The sequence below is a fragment of the Oryzias melastigma genome, linkage group LG9 (genome assembly GCF_002922805.2).
Source record: "Oryzias melastigma strain HK-1 linkage group LG9, ASM292280v2, whole genome shotgun sequence".
Taxonomy (NCBI): Eukaryota; Metazoa; Chordata; class Actinopteri; order Beloniformes; family Adrianichthyidae; genus Oryzias; species Oryzias melastigma.
Window position 1 is genome coordinate 11,703,854 of NC_050520.1, and position 16,708 is coordinate 11,720,561.

General features: G+C 40.5%; 1 long non-coding RNA gene across 1 annotated transcript; it reads right to left on the bottom strand.

Moving 5' to 3' along the window:
• Positions 1 to 13,278: 13,278 nt before the first annotated feature.
• On the bottom strand, positions 13,279 to 16,437 carry LOC112137762. The gene is made up of 2 exons (XR_002917604.1): positions 16,378 to 16,437; positions 13,279 to 14,707 (listed from the first exon to the last, which is right to left on the bottom strand). It is a non-coding gene; the product is annotated as an uncharacterized LOC112137762 (long non-coding RNA).
• Between the last annotated feature and the right edge of the window lie 271 nt (positions 16,438 to 16,708).

Below are 16,708 nucleotides of genomic sequence, written 5' to 3' on the forward strand. Positions count from 1 at the left end.
CCCTCCTTTTTTCTTTCTCCCTCGCGGCACGCGCTCTCTCGCTCCTCGCAGCGCGCGCGCTGCTCCTCACATGCACACGCTCAAGCACACTTCCCCCCTGCTCCTTCCAGCATCACAACAAGCTCAGATGCACAAGTCGGAGCACACACACACATCTCACAACACTAGGTTATATGTGTATCCATCATGAAGTGACCAGGCTTTGTCTTCCTTTAATACTGACAGTTTGAAAAATGTCTTAGCAATTAGTTAAAATAAGAAATCATACATTTGAAAGGAACAACAGAGGGATGGTGAAGAGGAAAATAGAAAAGACATTCCAGTGATAAAAGACTTCCAGGACAGCAATCTTTGAAGTAAATCAGGTAAATATGAATTATTACCACATTATTTTTGGTAATTCTTTGTAATGCAGTATAAACTTTTGAAATTAGAATATGACTAAAATTATGAAATGGGGAAGATTACAATGTAAACGGGAACTATAATTAGCAATAAATAAATAACTATAAAAAAATAGCATAAACAATTTGTGGAACACGTATTTTAGCTGAAATTAAGCTCACTCACTGGTCATCATTGTTAACTATTATACGTTTTTAAAACTTGTTTTACATTAATAATTGTGCATTTATTTATCTGCAATAATTGTTCCTATTTTCTGCTTGGACACAAATCAGACGACAAGAATGTACAGCCGGGCGATACGGCCAATAAAATCTCGTTGTTTTTTTTCATTCCGAATTCAATTTTCAATTGTAATCATTTTTTTCCTCCATCCTTTTACTTTCTTTAACAAAGGTTACAAACGAAATAGTATTTTTAACAAAAATCCTTTTATTTTCTCATAATATTTGCTTGAAGATGAAGTGCAACTAAATTGAGACTGTAAAATTATTTATAGAACAATGCAGCAGGTGTTTTATGAGCTACCGCTAATTTAAGTATCTAATAAAGAAAAACAATACAATCATTCAGCGGAACACTTTGACAGTAACATCCTTCAAACTGATTTTGCTGCATGTGGTTTAATCCTCCAAGTTTGAAGTCACAACCCCAGAGACCAAAATCTAATTCCTGACTCACCAGCCAAGTTGGCTAGAAGATAAAATAATATAACAACATTTTTTTTGTTTGTTAGACAAATTATTACATTATTTTTAAAAGTGATACATTTTTATGAAATATGCAGAACAAGCGTTCTCTCTCTGACTTTACGCTAAACTACGGAAGCACAGGAGAGCTGATAGCTGGGGGGAAAAAAATCTCGATTTTCGTAAATGTAAATCAAAAAATTCCAATTATTCGATGACATCGATGTATCGCACAGTCCTACAAGAATGTAACCAACCCTTTCTATGCTGATCCCTTTACAGGTAGGCTGGTGCTAAAGATCATTGCTGGAGGAGAATGCATCAGTAAAGAGCTGTGCATCTACCTGGACGAGGATCCTGAAAATATCCATGTGCTAAGTTCAAATATAAAGCCTTAAGAGCAAGTCATTTTTGGTCACTTAAAATGTTTGCATTTTTTTTAATTTAAAACAAATGGTAGGTAATCTTAGAAGAAAGATGTCGTTTTTTTCTTGACTCTTTTGTTGTAAGTCCTGTTGTAAAAAGAATAATAGCTTGTACTGTTTGTTAACATGTATAATTTTCTGTAAAACTGGATGATTAGAAAAACCTGATTATCACTTCACAGAACTGATTATTGAACAAGCTGTTGCATCAATTTATGTTAATTAGACCACAGACTGAAATAAAGCAAATGTATTAACTTACATAAAAATACCAGGGAGAAAAAGAAGTACCTCAATAACATTTTAAGTTCTCTGCCCCAGTATTTAAATATATTCAACCTTCATTTATTTATTATGCCCTGCGACAGACTGGCGACCTGTCCAGGGTAAACCCCGCCTTCGCCCATCAGCAGCCGGGATAGGCTCCAGCACCCCCGCGACCTCGAAAGGGAAGAAGGGGACAGGAAGATGAGACAGTGATCCACGCTTTTATTACATCTCGGCTGGATTATTGTAATTCCCTTCTATTCGGGGTTAGCCAGTCCTCTCTTTCACGGTTGCAGCTGGTTCAAAACGCCGCTGCTCGTATACTGGTTGAAGCACGCAAGAGAGAACACATCACACCCATCCTGGCCTCCCTCCACTGGCTGCCTGTTTGTTTTAGGGTTCAGTTTAAGATTCTTTTATTTGTTTTTAAATCCTTGAATGGTCTCGCCCCACCTTACATCTCAGAGCTTCTCTCTCCCTACACTCCTCCCCGGTGCCTCCGGTCTGCTGATCAGCTGCTCCTGGAGGTACCAAGAGCTAAGAGGAAGTGTAGAGGGGATCGAGCCTTTTCCATCTGTGCCCCAAAGCTCTGGAACACTCTGCCTTTTAACATTCGTGATGCCTTGTCTCTGTCAATTTTTAAAAATAAGCTTAAAACCCATTTTTACAGTCAAGCTTTTAACGTTCCTTGAGACTCTGCTCTGTTTTTACTCCGTTTTTACTTTGTTTTTATTTTGTTTTTACTTTGTTCTTATCCTGTTTTTAACTCTGTTACTGTCTTGGTTTTTAGTTGCTTTGTGCTTGTATTTTATCTATTAGTGTTCTTGGTGTTTTCATGTACAGCGCTTTGTAGCAGTCTGCCTGCGTTAAAGCGCTTTATAAATAAACTTGATTGATTGATTGATTGATTGAAGATGAATGAATGTATGAATTTATTTATTATGATTTATTTATTTTTTTGTGACTGTGCAGGAAGAAGAAGAATGGAGCATCAACATCTTTAACATCTCAGCTGAAGAGACCACGGTGGCCGTATCTGCTGTGACACCAACAGATGAGAGACACACCAGAGGACAGTGACAATGTGCTTGAAGGTCACTGAAGGTCGGGGGTCCTACAGGATTTGGACCGTGTTGCCTCTGTTTCTGGAAGGTTATTTGGCCTCATGCATGTTTGAACCTCACCTTCCCCCTGAACTGAAGTGCACTTTTGAAGTTCTCCAGAAGATTGTGATGGAGCTGGATGCTGATTCCTTCTAAGAACGTTCAGGTTCTGAAAAACGGACCGTCAGTGAGCGCTGCTGCAGATGTCCCAGCTCTTCATGGACTGTTCTGCTCTCTGTTCTCTGCAGGCTTATTTTCCCCTCTGTTCAGGTTCCGTATGAGTTTGTTCTGATTTCTAAAGCAGATATTTTTTTTGTTTCCAAGAGTCCACTTGCTTTTTGTGACTACTTTTTCTCATCACAGGTTTATTTGGATACGTTCTGTAAAAGTCTTAGGAAGAACTATTGGTGCTCTTTTCTCACACTGCTGCATTGAATGACATTTGTGTTTTCAGTTGTGATGTTTTTGCCTTTTAAAATACACACCTTTGTAAAAAACAATGTTGTATGTCTTTATTCTAAAAAATGCAATCTTAAATATTCTTAAAATCCACTGGTTGAAAGTTTAGTTTAGATGTACAGAATTGATGTAAAAGTCCAGATTTGCATGTACAGGTCCTCAGTGTCATAGCACACTGTGAGGGATTAGTATAAAACATTTTACGTTCATTAATTAATTCATTAAAAATAAACAAAATTCAAAATATCAATTTTAATTATAGAAAGCTGCGACAGACTGGAGACCTGTCCAGGGTGTACCCCGCCTTCGCCCATCAGCAGCCGGGATAGGCTCCAGCACCCCGCGACCCCAAAAGGGAAGAAGCGGACAGGAAGATGGATGAATGAATGCATTTTAGAAAGGTTTGTAATATTAACATGACTGCATCATTTGAGGTTAAAAAAGTTTTCTTTTAGTATTTAAAATATCTTAATCATATGAGTTAAACATGGTAAAATTGAGTAAAAAGAATTTAATAAAATATTTTTTACAAACATCAAGTTTAATATGCCAAACATAACTTGTTCAGAGAAAGTTAACACAAAGTACTTGTGTTAAATAAACAAGACTTAAGTATATCTAAGACAATAGCTGCGTTTTCATTAACTCTGAAACTTCACCAATGTTGAAATGACGTCAAGTCAACATCAAAGTTCAACATCGAATTGATGTCAAAAACAAGCTTAATGTGCAAATCAAAGTGACATCAAAACTTCAAAATCAATTTGACATCAGGATATTTACCACCTTTTTTAAATGTCATGTGAATTTTAAATTTGGACCAATAAATTAATAAAGTTAATAACACATTTACAAATGATACAATAAATGATTTAGTGGAATATATATATATATGCAAGAATAATCACAATGGATTGGATTTTTCTGTAATTTTCCAGATACACACAGCAGTCACGGTGCATTTTGTTATTTGTTGCAATTGTTGCTGTTGTTTGTCCACTCTTCATTCACACATTGTGATGAGAAGCTACTGACAGTCGGCTGGAAGGACGGGGGATCAAACCAACACTCTGGTGATTGGTGATATTAGTACGTAACCTCCAGAGCTACTGCTGCCCACTAGTCATGAGACATTCAATGTCAGGATTGTTGCTGGGAAGAAGAAACACTGTGAGCACTTTGAGCGTCTGGAGAAGCCCAGATACATCCAATCCATTAGAGACACCAGTGCTGTACAGACAGTGTGATTTCTACACGTCTACTGTTAAAACAGTAAGCAACATTAGTAAGAGTGTGTGTGCCGTCTGTTATCCATGACTCATTTGCTTCTCCTCTTATCAAATATGATTTTACGCCACATCCTGAGACTTAATTAAGCCTAAATTAATTTAATTAATCCTAAATCCTACAGAAACAGAAGAAGCATTGAAGTCAGTTTGATATTGAATTGACTTCAGTTTGAAGTTTCATATGTAGCCATCAAACTGATGTCAAATGAATGTAAACAATATGAACCAAATGGCGTATACTTGCATAGCGCTTTTTCTACCTTCCTTTGAAGGCCCAACGTGCTTCACAGTCACAGACCCATTCACCCATTCACACACACATTCACACACTGGTGGTGGCTCCGCTGCTGAACACTGGCGCCAACCTCCCACTAGAGGCAATTCAGGGTTCAGTGTCTTGCCCAAGGACACTTCGACACATGGGCGGGCAAGGCGGGAATCAAACCCGCAATAATCCGATCAGGGGTCAGCCGCCCTACCGCTGCACCACGGCCGCCCACAATTCTTAATTTTGGTTTTTCATGTTTTCAACGTTGTCCCCTAATTGGCTCAGATATCGACTTAATTTTGATGTGAGGCCGACATGAAGGAGCCCACTGGGGTTTTATGTACTGTACGGTATATGGCTTAAACTCCTCAATGTAAATCTTTGTAAACCTTTGAGAGAAGAAAACAAGGAGGACAAAATTTCTTCTGTTTTTCTAGACGGGCAGCAGGGGCTCAGGTGGTTTCCACCTTCATTTTGAGTATCCACATCCAGACCTCTTCAGGCTACAACGTCTGATTTCCCTTATTAACCTTTGTGTGGTTGTGTCATCAGCACATGCAGTTATGTAAAAAGTAAAGCATTTACAGAGTATTTCCTATGTGGAGGCATAGCATGTGTTTTTGTAGAGTTCCCTTTGTTCCTTTGAGCAGTGTATGTAACTGAACTCACGCATAACAGGAAGATCTTTGGAATTCATTTCCTGTTTTTGCCTGCTCCTTGTTGATCACCTCTGTTCAGACTTGTGGCTCCTGTGGTTCAGGAGATATCTCAGCACCTTCCCCCATATAAATTCACTCTTGTGAAACTTGGACTCCAAGTCCGGAACTTTTAGCAGTTTGAGGATCAGAATGATCAGAATGATTTCAAATCGAATAGAGACTGAAAGACTACATCTGAGGCAACATTTCATTCTCAACAAAGTGCATACACCGTTAAATGTCAGTTCTTTGTTGTTGATTAAAGCGAAGGATTTTTGTCTAAGTTGAATGTAAAGGTCTGTGTAATTGAATGATGTCGTTTTTGATTCATTCATGACTGGATTCACGGCTTTGTTTCTCTGCAACACCACCTGATGACTTCAGTCCATCAAAGGGGAACACTTCATTGTTGCCATTCAAACACTAGGGCTGCAGTTCATGTCAAAACACAACGGCGCCCCCTGCTGGGTAAAAAAGGTAAATATAATTCCTTCTTTGGTCTCAGAGTCCTACAACTGAACCCCAGATGTGAGAAGATCTGCAGACAGAAGCAGGATCACAGCAGTCTGGAAAAAAAGATTCAAGGTATCCTATGGAAAATACAGTGGGTTGATTTATTCTGGAATAATATTCCTGTTCGTTTCTATGTATATTTATGTTGAAAAAGTTACGTTTTAGAAGTTTAAAAAGTTTTTTTTTTTTTTTGCGTTCAAAAGTGTTTGTCCTGTTTGACCTTCCGTGTGTTTTGGATTTTGGCCCGCTGGGCGATTGAGTTGACACTCCTGCCACCCATCCATTCATCCAAATCGTACTGTTTAAAAAAACTCACTTTCCTACCAGCCTGGGAGAACATTTGATGATATGTGACTGGTTTGTTTTATGCACACCTAAAGCAGAGACGATTTCCATCATTTTACTACAGAATCAGCAACGTTTATGTGGCATGTTCGACTTTTTACTCGGGAATAAAAGTCATCTGAACTTTGCCAATGTTTCTAGGAAATCCCGTGTTCCTCTGCATCATTACTAAATAAGGAAAAGAGGGCAGTGTGGTTATTGGGGGTGGGATGGGTGTGGATAAAAAGGTGTGCTGCAAACTGAAAGCAGAACTGTGTGGGGATGAGGAGAACTCTTCAACCACTGCTGGCCTTGGTTTCACTGATGGGGTCTCCACTGTGAGAACTCCACCAGCACCTGCAGGGAAGGAGGTTGTGTTCCACAGATGGTGCAGGTCTAGAGCATGGAGGTATGGTGATGAGGCTGCACTGATGATGGAAGCCCAGGATCCACATCCACTGCTTTTTCCACTGCTGCTCCTCTGTCATCAACAGTGTGGCAGCCTGGAAATATTAAGTACATTTATGTTTATTAAATATTACCCATGAGAGATGTTTTATCAATAAGGATAATGTCTTATTTTAGTTATTTACTATTTTATTTTGAAAATGCCTGTTTTCCGCTTTGATTGGAGTGTGCATGCGCAGGAGGAAGATGTGTTTGTGAAGTAGAGATCACGTTCTCTTGCTGCCTCAGAGAAAGTATGTAGGACGACATATACAATTTAAAATCTTTTTGCATTTTTATTTTGGGATATTTTACTAGAAAAACAAACAATGTGCCTAACATAATTTATAGTGACTCCTGTTAGCTCCAAAAGACATCTTTTAAAGTCCAAACGCTCCGCTATTTCCACATAAACAGTAGTGCAATGCTCTGACAGGAAATGACTGAGCATTTAAAGGCTGAATGCAGAAGTAGGTCGTGCATATACCCTATTGTTTTATTTAGTAATAAACAGATAAATAATGCAAGTATGAATCTTAGACAATGTCTTTATATTTGTTTCAACGTTTTTCCTGTTGAAACGTTGCTGCTGAGTAAACAAGAGGACAGAGCTTTTTCTGTTTGACAGATTTTACTCTACAAAGTTATAACATTTTTGGAAGGTCTACATGTTTGTGGAAATAGAGGACCAATAACAAGAGAAGGGGGAAGTTGAAGTTTGTAATTTTATTAAAACCATATATTGTTACACACGTCATATTTATTTATTTTTATTGTTGTTATTATTCAGTTATTTATTTATTTATCAAAATAGCTCTCACTATTTCATACTTACTACTTTTTATTATTTCATTAGACTCTGACCCAGGACGCGCTGGAGAGACTATGTTTCTCGGCTGGCCTGGGAACGCCTCGGGGTCCCCCCAGAGGAGCTGGAGGAAGTGGCCGGGGAGAGGGAAGTCTGGGCATCTTTGCTTAGACTGCTGCCCCCGCGACCCGGTCCCGGATGAAGCGGAGGAAGATGGATGGATGGATGGATGGACTCTGTTTAACGCTTTCGAAACACCTGTGCTTCCTCGGGAGACGCTTTTATTCCAGGGATTGGCGAGCTGGTTCTGGGAGCCTGATTGCCGCCGTGCTCATCACGACTGGGGCGAGTGGGGCTATGCACCATGGCTTAATAGTTGCAGTGCAGACCCTCTGCATTCCTGAGCTGGGTGGGCGGAGTGGCGAGTATAGCTGGATCCACCACACTGCTTCCTCACATCACCAAGTCTTGTGTTTCTTTTACAGTTTTTGGTTTTACAGTTTTTATTTTATATTTAACATGAGAGGTTGAGGTTCATGCTGGGAAGTTGGGTGGGTGAGGGGGCTGAGGTGGGGAGGAGGTATGATAAATATATGTACATGATTGTTTTTAAAATGTCTTCTGTGTTTTTTTCTTTTTTTTTTTGTCTCTATAGTTTTTATCTCTGGCACTTGGAGCTGTCTCAGAGGATAAACTGTGCTTTTTAAAGGCTGATTTGATTTGATCAAAACAGTGACTAATTCAAGCAAGAATCACTGCAGTTACTGCCTGCAGTCTGAAACAAAGAACAGAAGTCAACTTTTCTAGCTTTGACCATCCAATCAGAGGCATTTATATCATCATCCGTCAGCATAGATGATGCAGTCTCCACAGCACTACACTGTGTGCTCTCACACCTGGACAGTAACCACACCTATACACGTTTGCTGTTTGTTGACTTCAGCTCAGCATTTAATACTGTCATCCCCTCCAAGCTGATCTCCAAACTTTGAGCCCTGGGCACAAACACCGCCCTCTGCAACTGGATCATGGACTTTCTGACCAACAGACCACAACACGTGAGGTCAGGCCACATCTGCTCCACCACTGTCACACTCAACACCGGTGTGCCACAGGGCTGTGTGCTGAGCCCCTTTCTGTACTCCCTCTTCACACACGACTGCAGACCGGTCCATGGATCCAACTCCATCATCAAGTTCGCAGACGACACCACCGTGATTGGTCTCATCACGAACAACGATGAGACCGCCTACAGAGAAGAGGTACAGCACCTGACCACATGGTGCGCCGACAATAACCCGCTCCTTAACACAAGCAAGACCAAGGAGCTCATTGTGGACTTCAGGACGGAGAAAAGAGGCACGCATGACTCCATTCACATGGATGGAATGGTTGTCGAGCGTGTCTCCAGCTTTAAGTTCCTGGGGACCCACATTTCAGAGGACCTGTTCTGGACCATCAACAGCATCAGCTTAATCAAAAAGGCTCACCAGAGCCTCTTCTTCCTGAAGAAAAACCACCTGTCTTCAGCCATTCTGGTGAACATCTACCACTGCGTGATAGAGAGCATCCTAACAAAGTGTGTCACAGTCTGGTACGGAAGCCGCTCTGCTGCGGAGCACAAACACCTGCAGCGTGTAGTGAAAACTGCCCAGCGCATCACGGGAACTCCCCTCCCCGCCATTGAGGACGTCCAAAAGAAGCGCTGTCTGCGTCATGACGCAGCTTTCTGAAGGACTCCTCCCTCCCACCCAGCACATGGATTATTTTCCCTCCTGCGCCCAGGCGGGCGTTTCAGAAGCCTCTGGACAAGGACCAGCACACTGAGGAACAGCTTCTTCCCTAGAGCTGTGACCTTACTGAACTCTGACCCCGGTGACCCCCACTGACCCCCACACACCAATTCACAGTCATCCAATCACTGACCCAAGACTTTACACCACCACTGCACTATTGGTCTACTCTGCATATGCTACAACCTGTTTGCACAGTACTATGTACCAAACATTCCACTAGTCTTGTAACTTAAATAGCCTCTGATAATATTAATTTTTTTTGCACTGTAAATTGCCCATGTCATCTGTTTTGTATCGCCTTATTTATCATCTGCTATCTTCTCTATTGTAAAGTATGTTATGCTAGTTCCTGTTTATAGTCTTCTCCCATTTAACGAACAATCCATCGATCTGTATATGTTCTTAGTACCTCCCTCAATCATTATGAATATCTGGCTCATTAACCTGTATATATGGTCTCACCTGTACATTGGCTCCGATCTGTAAATACTGTCCATATGCTGTATAACAATCTGTACCATACTTATTTATCATAATATTTATGCCACATGCTCTTACTGCCTATTGCACTTCTGGTTAGATGCTAAACTGCATTTCGTTGCCCAGTACATGTACATGTGTAATGACAATAAAGTTGAATCTGATCTAATCTAATCTAAAAATGTTTGCAGTAAGACGCATCTGCCGCTAGAGGGCATTGTTTGCTCATGCCCTGAGGTGTCAACATTTCGCTCCCACCACTCCCCACACATACAGTAAGATAAAATACACGGAAACAAACAACAAACAAATAAAATGATGATGAGAGAGGCTAAACCAAGGAGTATCCTGAAGTACCACCCTGTCCTCCTGCTGGTTGGGGTGTCACCGTCAAAGCAACACAAGCTTCAATAGTTATTGTGAACAGAAAGGAACACTTGTAAGCTAATGCACAATATGTAATTTCATAAATATGTGTTCAGAAAAGTTACTGTAAAAGTTGATCTTTAATCATGGGTTTACAGTAGACCTTTTTATTTAAAAATAATGAGCTTTTTTTATTGAATGAGCTTTAGCTCACTTAAACACTTCCCCATGACCACTTGCATTAAGCAATAGTACTGTACAGAGCACAGTAGCTGTACTCAATGTTCCCTGCAAACTCTTCCAGGCTTTTCCTGGCGGGATAAACTCTCTTTTGCTCTGATGAATAAACGAAAGTTCTACATCAAAGAAACAGTTTAACATGTTATGTTTTTTTATTATTTAATGCAATTAGACTGACATCATAAGGATTGCATTATAATTATTAACATGTTTGAAACAAACAAACAAAAAAAACAGACTGCTGTGTTTTATCTAAGGCCATAATGAGCCTGCCAGCAGTTCCTGCCTGCTGCCACCAGAGGGCAATAGCTAGTCCCACAGTGTCAGCGGATTGAAGATTAGAACATCATCAGGCCTGTTTCTATGGAAGTTTTTTCTTTTTCTTTTTTTTTTTTTAATAATTCAAAGTTTTATTCAGTTCAATTAACAATTCAATATGCAATTGAGGCTTGGAATATGAAAATACATTTTGCAATTTTGAATTCATTATTAAAAATTACTAATCAGTATGACCATTTCAAACATAAAACATTAAATAAAACAATGGTAAATGGCGTATACTTGTATAGCGCTTTCTACGCTCCCTCGAGGGCCCAAAGTTCTTCACAGTCACAGACCCATTCACACATTCACACACTGGTGGTGGCTCCGCTGCCAAACACTGGCGCCAACCTCCCACCAGAGGCAATTCGGGGTTCAGTGTCTTGCCAAGGGACACTTTGACACATGGGTGGGAATCGAATCCGCTTGCTTCTGATCAGGAGTCGACCGCCCTACACCACGGCCGCCCCGATTCCAATTCCATTTTAAATTCTCATTGGTTTTTGATATCATAATTCAAGTGACAATTTTTAAATTCACTTTACAAAAATAAAAAATGGCATTCCAATGCATAGTTTGCTTTATATTTGTTTTGTGTCCAATTTCAAATGAAATTGAAAAACAGCGCTCTCTTGGTGTTATGGATTTTGATTTGCATAGCATTGCGTTTTATCTGTGTCAAAATTCCATTTGAAATGCCAACTGTGTGTAACACTTTTGGCCTCCACTTCCTTTGGTCGACCAATTTAAAATATTAAAGACTTAACTAACAAATGAAATTGTTTGGTGTTGGAGGTTAGAAAAGAGAACACACTATCTGCTAATGAATTAGCTTCTTTGTTTATGACTATAACTGATTTTGATGCAGTTCTTAAAGATATTTTTGGAGCATACCTTTAGGGCTGCTGTCTCCTTTAAGACTGTGGTCCTGTGGACCGTACCCAATCCATGGATCCCTTAAGATTGGTTCTATTCAAGCTTAAATAAGTGAGCTTAACCGTGCATGCTCACTCGGTTGAATCGATCTTTCAGGACTAGATGTAGTGATATATGCCTGTGACATTATTCTGACAGTTTGTTAATAAGCAAACCAGGCAGGTTGAACTTCAGTAGGAGTAAGCCCCCACCCTCCCCAGTCTGCATTGGTGGAGAAGATGTTGAGATCGTCACATCTTACAGGTTCCTGGGTGTCCATCTTGACCATAAACTGGAGTGGTCCACTAACAATGAGGCCGTCTACAAGAAGGCCATGAGCAGACTGTACTTCCTGAGGCGACTCAGGTCCTTCAACGATTGTAACAGGATGCTCCTCATGTTTTTCCAGTCTGTCATGGCAAGCACCATCTTCTTTGCTGTAGTGTGCTGGGGTGCCGGCATCAAAGCAAAGGACGCCAACAGACTGGACAAACTCCTTACAAAGGCTGGTTCTGTTGTTGGTTCCAAGCTGGCTGGCTTAGAGGAAGTGGCCAGAGTTGGCTAACCTGCTGACCATCATGGACAATCCCTCCCACCCCGTCTATGAAACTGTGGACACACTGAGAAGCAGCTTCAGCGGCAGACTCCTGCAGCCCCGCTGCTCAAAGGGGAACAGGAAGTCATTCCTGTCATCAGGCTATATAAGTCCTCTATAACTGACAGATGAAAGGAAACCACTTTGATGCCTTTTCTTAAACTCTCTTTACTCTGTTTTTTTAACATCTTTGTCATATGTGTATGTGTACAGTCTTTCTTCTGCTGCTATGTGTGTACATTTGTTTATATGAATTTATCTCTGCAGCTATGTGTACATACATTTATACGAGTTTTGATTATTTGTGTTTGGTGCTTTTCTTTATTATTATGCCGCTTAAACAATAGAATTTCCCTGTGGGGATAAATAAAGTTGAACTTGAATCTTTACCTGTAGCTATTCCTGTGGGGATTGGGATCAGGGGGTGATTAGGTTAACTTGTTCCACCTGGTTTCCATCCTCCTAACGAATGCACCTGTAGTTCCCTCCTATTTAGGTCTGCATTTCTCCTGCCTACACTGCCAGATCGTCTTGTGTGTTTTTTGAGAATCACGAGCCCTCTAGCCTTTCAGCATCAACGCTGTAAAAATTAAATTACTTTCTTTTGAGCCAGTCTGTGTCCTGCGTTTGTGTCCGCGCCCAGATCCTGACAATTCCTCATGTTTATTAAGCCCCTTATATGATTAAGAAAGATGGCTATAAATAAAATAAAACATCATGATCAAGATTCTAATCCTTGTATCAGAGTGTTTTTTTTTTAATCAATTTAACTTCCCTATGTGGTTCAATTCAAAAGGAGCATTGCAATTGTAAATGAGAAAATGCTTTGCTCATGAAGTGTCTTACATAGGGATATATAACTAGACCAAAGGGGTTATGAATCTCTTTATTAGTGGTTACAAAATATACACGAGAAACATTTATATAAATAAATATCATGTAAATTCAAAAAAATCCAGATTATTTAACCCAAAATGAAAATACAGACAAAATACAGGTGCAGTAATGCTCCCCCTGTCTTCCTTCAACATATCAAACACATGACCACAGATGTAGATTGATACGCTAGGATCCACTGCACATCCTCCCGGGGTCAGAGTAATACTTTTCTTTCACCTAGATTTGAATAGAATATTTACACCAATGGTGTCCTGACTTTTTACAAAGAGGGCCAAATTGGGTGAGGTGAAAATGTTTAAGGGTCAACCAATCTGCCATTCTTTTAACCCTTTTAATAACATGTAATGCAAATGAACTATTCAATGAACTGTTTAATGGCCACATGTGTCCCCCGGCCTGGACTTTAGACGTAACCGATTTACACCACCAGTTCTTCCTGCAACAACCTCCTTAAAAACAAGGCTCATTTATTCTGGACTATACAACCACACATGAAATTCTGATGACATAGTGTCTCTATAGAAATATCTTCTCCGAAACGTTTGCTAAAACCTCACTATGTTTGGTTTTATAACAATAATAAACAAGACAATAAATGTTCTGTCCTTCATTTGATTTGATCAAACACTGCATGTCCATAAACTTCATCACAACAAAAAGTTGGGGTTAATCTCTTTTTTCACATTTTTTTTTATTTGCTCTGATTCTATGTACAAAAATTCAAAATGTCTAAAGACCTTCAGCAAACTGACATAAAACCCAGTTGAATAATTTTCATTTGTTTATTGCCCTCTAGTTTAGTTTTGCATGTGCCCTGTATGTAAATAAAAACAAAGAAGTTCTTGTTAACTGAAACAGGAGCCCCGTAGCTGCGTGAGCATCCCAATTCCAAACCACTTGCTCACATGAACAGTAAAGGCAGCAATTCCTGGTAAACTTTTAACATTAAAGATATTGCGGTATTAGAAATAACAAATAAAACCAACTGAAATGTCTGCCTGTATGCAAATAACAGGCATTTTGCATACATTTGATCAAATTAAAGATAAATGAGCTAAATAACAATCTATGCATTCCTAATTTCTTCATAAATGTCTTTTTCTACTGCAGTCTAAAAACAGGGACTGTCTGCTTTTCTAAAGGCCTTTAACACAAACACTTCAGGAAGGGATTCCGTCTCTCCAAGCTATCATCCTGCAGACATTTACGGTTACCCACTGGGCACAAGATGTCTATTAGATAACTAATAGACATATTGTAGATACACATACTACATACATATTGGGAAGATCTGGGAAGACTTAAGTTCCCAGAACAAATGTCAGCCATTTCACTCCAGCCAGACACGGTGTTAACATCAGTCACCAAAGCAAGGGGTCCTGGTTGAGCTTCCTGTCCCCTGTGAAAACAGAATGGAGGAGATCAATGGACGCAAGCAGGCCAAATACTATGAGCTAGTGTCAGAATGCTGGAGCAAAGGCTGGAAAGCCCACTGGAAACAAGTTGTGGAAACTCCTTGGGGTAAAAGGTTAGCTGTGCAGACGAGCCATCAAAAACATTGAGCTATGGATCCAGAGGGGGGATTCATGGAGTAGTGGGCCACTTGGTCACAAGTCGGACCCTGATCACTCCTGGCTGGGTCACCCGAGCAAGGGTGTTTGACAATTAAAGAACCGAAACACCCTATGAACTTGGGTTCATTACTGATCATGTTGCCAAGTAGTACCCATTGGTGTATATAAGATGGAAGTCTGAATACAGACCAAACGCAGATTCAGGACTTGGTACGGACCTAATTAAGCAGACTATGTCTGGACCTTTCAGGTCTAAATACACCCGAAGAGTTTTATTAGATATTCCAATAATATTTGTTCGCTGGGCCAGTGCTAAGTGGTTCAAAACGTACTTAGAAAACAGGAAATATTTGTGTCAATTGGTAACTTCACTTCTGAGCCAATAGAAATTACATGTGGAGTGCCCCAAGGCTCCATCCTGGGACCACTTCTATTTAACATCTACATGCTCCCACTGGCCCAGGTTATAAAGAACAACAACATTAGTTACCATAGCTATGCAGATGACACACAGATATATATTAGACTGACACCAGGAGACTGAGGCCCTTTACAGGCTCTTGGTAAATGCATTGAGGACATTAATGACTGGATGTGCAGAATTTACTTCAGCCCAGCCAGCAAGGCTAAGTGGGCCCCATTTGGTTAAAAGTGGGTAGAAAATTTGGGCCCCAAATGGGTTTGTCTGCAGTTTCTGTGGTGGCCCCACCTGTGTTTGCCCACGTTGGCTTAAGTGGACACTCAGTGGGTTGGCTCGCTATGCTAGCCAGCCACTCTGTGGACAGTAGAGCTTGCTAGATCGCTACAGCTGAGCTTTTTGGCTCCATACACCAGAGCTTGATACACCAGATCAGCTCGCTAGCTCTCTATAACGGAGCTCGCTACAGTAGAGCATGTTAACTTGCTACAGTGGAGCTCACCAGCTCTATAGAGCTCGCTAGCATGCTACGCGTCCACTGGAAGCCATATGGGGCCTCTCTGGCCATACTGACTGGAAGTTAAACAAAACCAAACTGAGGTTATTGTCTTTGGGGCTAAAGAAAAAAGGTTAGACGTCACTACAGAGCTTCAATCTATTCAACTAAAAACTACCAACCAGGCCAGAAACTTGGGTGTAGTGATAGACACAGACCTAAACTTTGATAAACACATTAAGGCAGTCACTAAATCAGCCTATTATCATCTAAAAAATATCTCAAGGATTAAAGATCTGATGTCTAAGCAGGACCTGGAGAAACTAGTGCATGCTTTCATCTTTAGTCGACTTGATTACTGCAACAGTGTTTTTACAGGACTACCAAAAAAATCCATCAGGAAACTGCAGCTTATTCAGAACTCTGCTGCTCGGGTTCTCACAAGGACCAAGAAAGTAGACCACATCAGTCCAGTTCTGAGGTCTTTACACTGGTTACCTGTCTGTCAGAGGATAGACTTTAAAGTTCTGTTACTGGTTTATAAAGCTTTGAATGGTTTAGCACCAAAATACATGACTGACCTCCTGACCCAGTATGTACCAGCCAGACCTCTCCGGTCATCTGGATCCGGTCTTTTATCAGTTCCTAGAGTCAGAACTAAACATGGAGAAGCTGCATTCAGCTTCTATGCTCCACAGATCTGGAATAGACTTCCAGAAGACCTTAGATCAGCTGAAACACTCAGTGTATTTAAATCCAGGTTAAAGACTCACCTGTTCTCAGCCTCACTTAACTAGTATGTATTCAAAAGTTTACATCCGCACTGTTTATCTATGTGTGGCAGGATGGTTTAATCAGGCTGATGTGCAGGTGCAGATAATCCTACCCAGGTGCTGCTAATAAGCACCTGGT